The following is a 7065-nucleotide window of genomic DNA, read 5'->3' as shown; positions in this document are numbered from 1 at the left end:
TAGAGAAAACAATTCTAATATATATATATATATATTCTCTTTATTTATATTTATATAAATATTTATTTTTTATTTAAACAGTTGTATTTTTATTTTTGCATTACAGTAATGTGAGTTTATCATGATGAAAATAATGTCCGAGTCAAAAAAATCGTCTTTAAAAACAAATATAATTTTATTAATGCTACATTTATTATATATTTGTTATTACTGTGATTGCGAGGTGAACTATGACCCGGACAGGTTCGTGAGATTCATATCTGTGTGGGGTTCTTGAGTTTTATGGTTCTGTAGAAATGTTCTTGATGATTTCTTTACAGGTGTTGCAAGTGTTTTGGTTTCTGGTTTGTTTCAGGCACCAGAACAGATTTTCTGAGGCCTCTTCTGTAAAACCTTCTGGTTTCTAAGAGGAATCTGTAGTTTTCCAGAGTGTTTTGGTTCTCCGGCTCGCGGTGTCAGTCGAGTTCAGTCTCACAGAATGCTTTATGGAGCCGTCTCTGCTCACTGAAGCTCGTCTTTGTGTTCGCTCTCGCTCCGGTCGCTTCGTTTGAGCGCGAGGTGGAGATCCGAGCCCTGCTTGAAGGACAGTTCCTGGCCAAACGAGTTCATGCTGAAAAACTGGGCTACGAGATCCGTGAGTGTCTGGTGTTCTCACAGAGTCTGTCTCAGTCATTAGTCCTCATAGAGTCATCTCGATCACTTCAGTATGAGTTTGTGTTGTGTGTGAATACTCCGGTGGCTGCGTGCCGTTGGTGTCTTTCTAGGGCGTATCTGACGCTCGGCTGTGTCTCATTTCTCGTGCTCTGATGAAGCGGGACAAACACGCTTTAACCCTCATCCGTCCCTCCCGAACCTATAACAAAAGTGTCCCTCGCGGGTCAAAATGACCCGAAGGCCAAAAATTACACTAATTTTATTTTTGGTCCAGAAAGTTTATATTGATCCATTTTTATTTATTTTTTTCAAATTTTTTATGTAGTTTTTTTTGGTGATTTTTATTTTATTCACATTAAATTCTGGATATTTTTTATGAAAATGAGCATATTTTTATACACATTTTCACCAAAAAACAAAAAAAACAAAGAAAGACACAATTTATGCATATTTATACTTTAAACATGATGATCCATCAGGACCTTGCATTTGGGGACATTCTGCAGTCTCAGCCCTTTGTTTGGGTATGCATCTTTTCTGGATTGTGTCAGATTTTATATAGTAAAAAAAGTGTGTGTGTGTGTGTGTGCATGAGGAGCAACAAGCCTCATGAATATTTAATGAATGCAAATGAGGCTGATCTTAATCATTCCGTCAGTATTTTTATGCGGAGGAAATGCAGGAATGCTGGGAAAAAACAGAACCAGAGAGTCTCCAGCTCAAGCCTGCAGTGTTGTGTTGACTGTGTTTTCTGAGCATTGTGTGTGTGTGAATAAATATATATATATATATACATATATATATTTTCTGCCTGATTATCAGGTTTGTTTTATTTTATTAAGATGCTGTTTACTGATCTCAGATGTGTCCCTCATGATGAATTTAACAAGTGCAGTAATTTTATGCTTCGGATCTGCAGTGATTTTCCTTTTTATGTGCCGTTTTATTGCATAACATTTGTTTTTATGCTTCACGCAGCCTGAACTATGCTTTAATTAGCATAACATAATGTTTTATGTCTCATTGCGGCCTGATGGCAGCGTTAACATGTTTGTTGATCGTGCAAACACATGCAAAGAGAGAATCAGCTCACGGCTCTTCTGTTGCTCGAGGGTAGGCCGGGGCTAGTTGTCACGGGGTTAGTAAGTGTGGTTTATGATGAGATATAACTAGTCTCTCTCTCTAGTTGCGGGCACACGAGTGCTGGCCACAGGAGGAGCGTCATCCAACAAGGATATTTTACAGGTATTCATTTTACTAAAACAATACTGAAATGTATATTTTAGAAAATAATACAGTTTCAAATGTCTCATTTTTACACATTTAAATATATCCTATAAACACATTAAATGTAAATGCAGTTTACATTTTAATTTAAATCTCTGAAAAATCTTAAAGATTAAATATTTACATATTAGATTAATGATTTGTATAGTAAATTAATTTTATTCTGAATATTTAATATTTACATTTGGACAAAAATTTGACAAAATTTCTATGTAATAGTTTAAATTTTTTTTGTTTTGTTTTATTTATGACGTATAACTTACATAATACGTAATACTTCATACCATGATGTATGAAAAATGAGCCATTTGAATAAAAAAAAAAAGTTTATTTAGGTAAATCTGGCAAAATTGGGCTTGCATTTGCTTAATGATTTTTTGTTTATATACATATATATATATATAGTATACATGTATATTCATTTATTTTTGTTCTGTTATGAATGGCACATTATAATATTATATATTTTATATTTAAAGTTAGATTTAATATTTACATTTGGACAAAAAATGACTTAAGATTTATATTTGTTATGTATTTATTATTTTATGTTATGATATGTAATGTATAACTACTATAATGCATGAGACAAAAAATATTATTTAGGAAAATCTGGCAAAATAGAGTTGTTTTGTTGACTTTGTTATATTTGGCACCCTAGCCAGTTATCAGAAGGACCGAAGCGCTACTGATTTGCTGTCTGCTCGATCCGCATCGACGTGTGTTTGCTGTGAGTGTGTGTGGGTCGATCAGGAGAATGTGAAGTGATGGAGAGGCTCGTCATTAGCAGAATCAAACACACGCGGATCAGGCTTTAAACACAGTCCTGTTGTGGACTTTCTGCTTCATTAATTAACGGTCAGAGCTCTTTTCTTTCACAGCCGTGGAGAGTGACTTCCTCCGGTGGGTTCCTATAAATCTGAAGGCTTTACAAATGATTCTTAATATGCATTAACCAGCATTAACCAGCTGTTGTTAATTGGGAGAACTTTGCTTGGGAAAAGTCTTGCGTTTCCATAGAGACGGACGATACAGCGACTCTGACCCATAGAAAACAGTGTGAAAAATCATATATATTTTAAAGGGGTCCTATTATGCTCTTTTACAAAGTCTTGATTTTGTTTTGGGGGTGTACTAGAACAGGCTCTCATACTAGGTTGTTCGAAAAACACATTATTTTTCACATATTTTACATTATTACAACACCTCTCTCTCCAGTCTGGCATGAACGGCTCGAATAGTTCCTGTATCAAATGAAGGCCCGCCTTCTGAAATACGAAATGTGCTGTGATTGGTTAGCTGGGCCAGTGTGTGTTGTGATTGGTTAGCTGGGCCAGTGTGTGTTGTGATTGGTTAGCTGGGCCAGTGTGTGTTGTGATTGGTTAGCTGGGCCAGTGTGTGTTGTGATTGGTTAGCTGGGCCAGTGTGTGCTGTGATTGGTTAGCTGGGCCAGTGTGTGCTGTGATTGGTTAGCTGGGCCAGTGTGTGCTGTGATTGGTTAGAAAATATGCGTTGTAGTCCAAACGAGTCGTTCGTTGTAGTTTTTGAAAAGTGATTTCTGTTAAATAAAATATCTCCTTTTGAAGTGGACTGAGCTTTGTAACTTTGCAGATCTTTTTTATGCTCAAACAGCAACATTACAGACTGACTAAAGTTGAAAAAGCATAATAGGACCCCTTTAACCTTTTGACTGGTGTGTGTGTATGAATATATAAAAAAAATATAGAAAAGGTTTGCAATAATTGCATTTACATTTATGCGTTTATATATATATATATATAGATATAGATATTTGTGTGTGTGTGTGTGTATACACATTTGGAAAAAATACATTTAGTTTTAAGATATATATTTATATGCTATAATATCTATAATATATGTTTAAATATAGTGTAAATACACACATATAAAATATGTATAATCTCAATTCTTTTTTCATTATATTTTCAGCAAAAAGCTATTTTTTCTTCTATATTGTACAATAATGGCTATTTAAATTTAAATAAAACATATGAAAAATATTAAATATAAAATTGACTATTCTTTAAATATTATGTGGGTTTCTTTGCTTTTTTGTTTATGAATATGACTATTTGTATATGTATGACTAATGCCTAATTATGCTATTAATTATCTTAAATGAATATGTTATTATTACATTATTTAAATAATATAATTTAAAAAGGAAAAGATTCATAGTGCATAATGTTTATATTGTTGTAGTCATTTAAATTTATTTAAATACATTTACGCTTATTTAAATAATTCCATTCATTTTTAATACACGTATTATAATTATATTATTTAAATAATAGATTTATTACAATGATTTTATTTCAATAATGTCATAAAAATAAGATTCATAATGCATATTATGTTTATATTGTAGTCATTTAAATGTATTTATTTAAATGCATGTAATTTTTTTTTTATAATTATAATATTTAAATACTCTTATTATACAAATGCTATTCAAATCAGTTGATTGTAATTATATAATTTAAATAATTCTATTATAATTGCATTATTTAAATCATTTTATTATAGTATAATTTTTTTTTCAAAGGTTCATAATGCATATTATGTTTACATTGTAGTCTTTTAAATGTATTTATTTAAATGCATGTAAATTTATTTAAATCATTTTTTAATTTTTTAAAAATAATTATAATACTTAAATACTCTTATTATACAAATGTTATTCAAATCAGTTTATTGTAATTATATAATTTAATTCTATTATAGTTGCATTATTTAAATCATTTTATTATAGTATTAAAAAATTAACAAAGGTTCATAATGCATATTGTAATCACATTATTATGTATTTGACGCTTGATCACTTGAGTACTGTATCAGATGAAGCAACTTCCGCAGCAACTGTTTTATTACGCCTTTATTCACCTTACTTTGAAATCTGTTTGCTTTTGTCTGTGATTTAATAAGGCGCTGGCCTCGGGTGTCACATGACCTCATGCTCTTCATTGCATCCTCTCTTAAGCAGATCTCAGTTTCTGGGTTCAGTAAGGCTCTCCGACAGGCTCTCAGGTGTCTTCTCATTGCTCTTCACTGCTGTAATGCATCTGCTGTATTCCCACCGTGTTTCACAAGCCCAGAGAGATCAGATGAAGATCACTGCTGGTCTGAACGCTGATTTTTACCTCTTTTAAATGCTAATTCAACTTCAAATCATGCATCATCGTCACACCAAAACTCACACCAGACTTCTCTCATCTGCATGTAATGGGTGTTAAAGAGAGAAACCAGTTTAGCCCATCTCATGCCGTTTCTGAGTTCATCAAGTGCTTTGCTTTCAGATTTAAAGTGCTTTGCTTTTGTCAAGGTTCCCGATGGAAAAAGTAGAGGATATTCTATATGAAACGACTATAATATGATTATAATATGAAACGACTGGATTCTCAAAAGTCAGAAAATGATCAACATGAAAACATGTGAGATTCAGTCATTGTGAAAACCCGTTTGACGTTCTTCGTTAACTCTTCTTTGTATGAATTGAAAAAATAGATGGTGATTTGTAGTTATAAGCTCTAAAAAAGTGCATCATAAAATGTATTTATTTATTTGTCTGAGCTGCTGTATTCTATAAAATTAAATTTGGATTGTCATTTACAGTTATAATCACTAAAAAAAGATTTATTTACACCATAAAATATGTATTTTTTAAATGTATGAATTTATTAAAATATGTGCATTTATACATTTATTTAAATAATTTCCTTTAGTGATGTATTTAAATAATTTGATTTGTCTGAGCTGCTGTTCCATAAAATGATAGGATTGTGATTTATAGTTAAAAGGTCAAAGAAGGATTAATAATAAAAGGATTTATAAAAAATAAAATTATTTTATTTATTTATTTTTTTTGTCTGAGCTGCTGTATTCTATAAAATGACATTAGATTGTGATTTATAGTTAAAAGGTCAAAGAAGGATTAATAATAAAAGGATTTATAAAAATATATTTTTTTATTTTATTAATTTTTTTTGTCTGAGCTGATTGCGATGTATAATTAAAAGCTTTAAGAAGGTCAAAAAAGCACCATAACATAGTTATTTGTTTATTTATTTAGTCTGAGCTGCTCTTTTCCATAAAATGACATTTGGATTGTGATTTACTGTATAGTAAAATTCTCTTTAAAAATAAGCACCATAAAAGTACAATAAAAGTGACCTGACATGTGAAAACCATGGCATTTAACATGAGAGCGAATGACAGAATTTTAATTTGTTGGCTGAAATATTCCCTTAAACTCTTATTTATGCACAAAACACACAGTATTTGTAATATGTGTCCCTGCAGCACAAAAGCAGTGTTAAGTCGCTGGGGTATATTTGTAGCAATAGCCAACAATACACTGTATGGGTCAAAATTATACATTTTTCTTTTATGCCAAAAATCATTAGGACATTAAGTAAAGATCATGTTCCATGAAGATATTTAGTAAATTTCCTACATTAAAACTTAATTTTTGATTAGTAATATGCATTGCTAAGAACTTCATTTGAACAACTTTAAAGATGATTTTCTCAATATTTAGATTTTTTTGCACCCTCAGATTCCAGATTTTCAAATAGTTGTATCTCAGTCAAATATTGTCCTATTGACACAAAATTGACACTTCAGACTGGTTTTGTGCTCCAGGGTCACATATGTGTCAGAGCTGTGATCCTGTGCTTCACTCCTGCATCTGTGTTTCATCAGTGACGCTGTATAACCGTAATGACTGATGACTGTGTGTCCAAACACGAGGTACACACACTCACACTGTCACTGCCAACATCAAAGATCAATCCGTGTAATGTAATGAAACTCTGTGAATCAGTTTCTTTAAACGATTCCTTACAAAGAATCAATTATAAAATGATTCAGTGATTCCTTGATTTCATCACTGACACTAATTTTACCTTTACATTTACTACGTTTCAATTGAGTTTCATTAACTGTGATGTTTATTGTGATTTCATGTGTTTTAGTTCAGTTTGTTGTAACCATGATTCACAGTTAAACAGTTATTCGGAACCAAAATATAATTTGCAATGTCATTAAACAATACTAATATTTTAATTATTTATTTGTCTGATCTGCTCTATTCCATATAATGAC

This window comes from Sinocyclocheilus rhinocerous, unplaced genomic scaffold (assembly GCF_001515625.1).
Source record: "Sinocyclocheilus rhinocerous isolate Xijiao unplaced genomic scaffold, SAMN03320098_v1.1 scaffold1343, whole genome shotgun sequence".
NCBI lineage: Eukaryota > Metazoa > Chordata > Actinopteri > Cypriniformes > Cyprinidae > Sinocyclocheilus > Sinocyclocheilus rhinocerous.
This window is presented reverse-complemented; position numbering follows the sequence as displayed.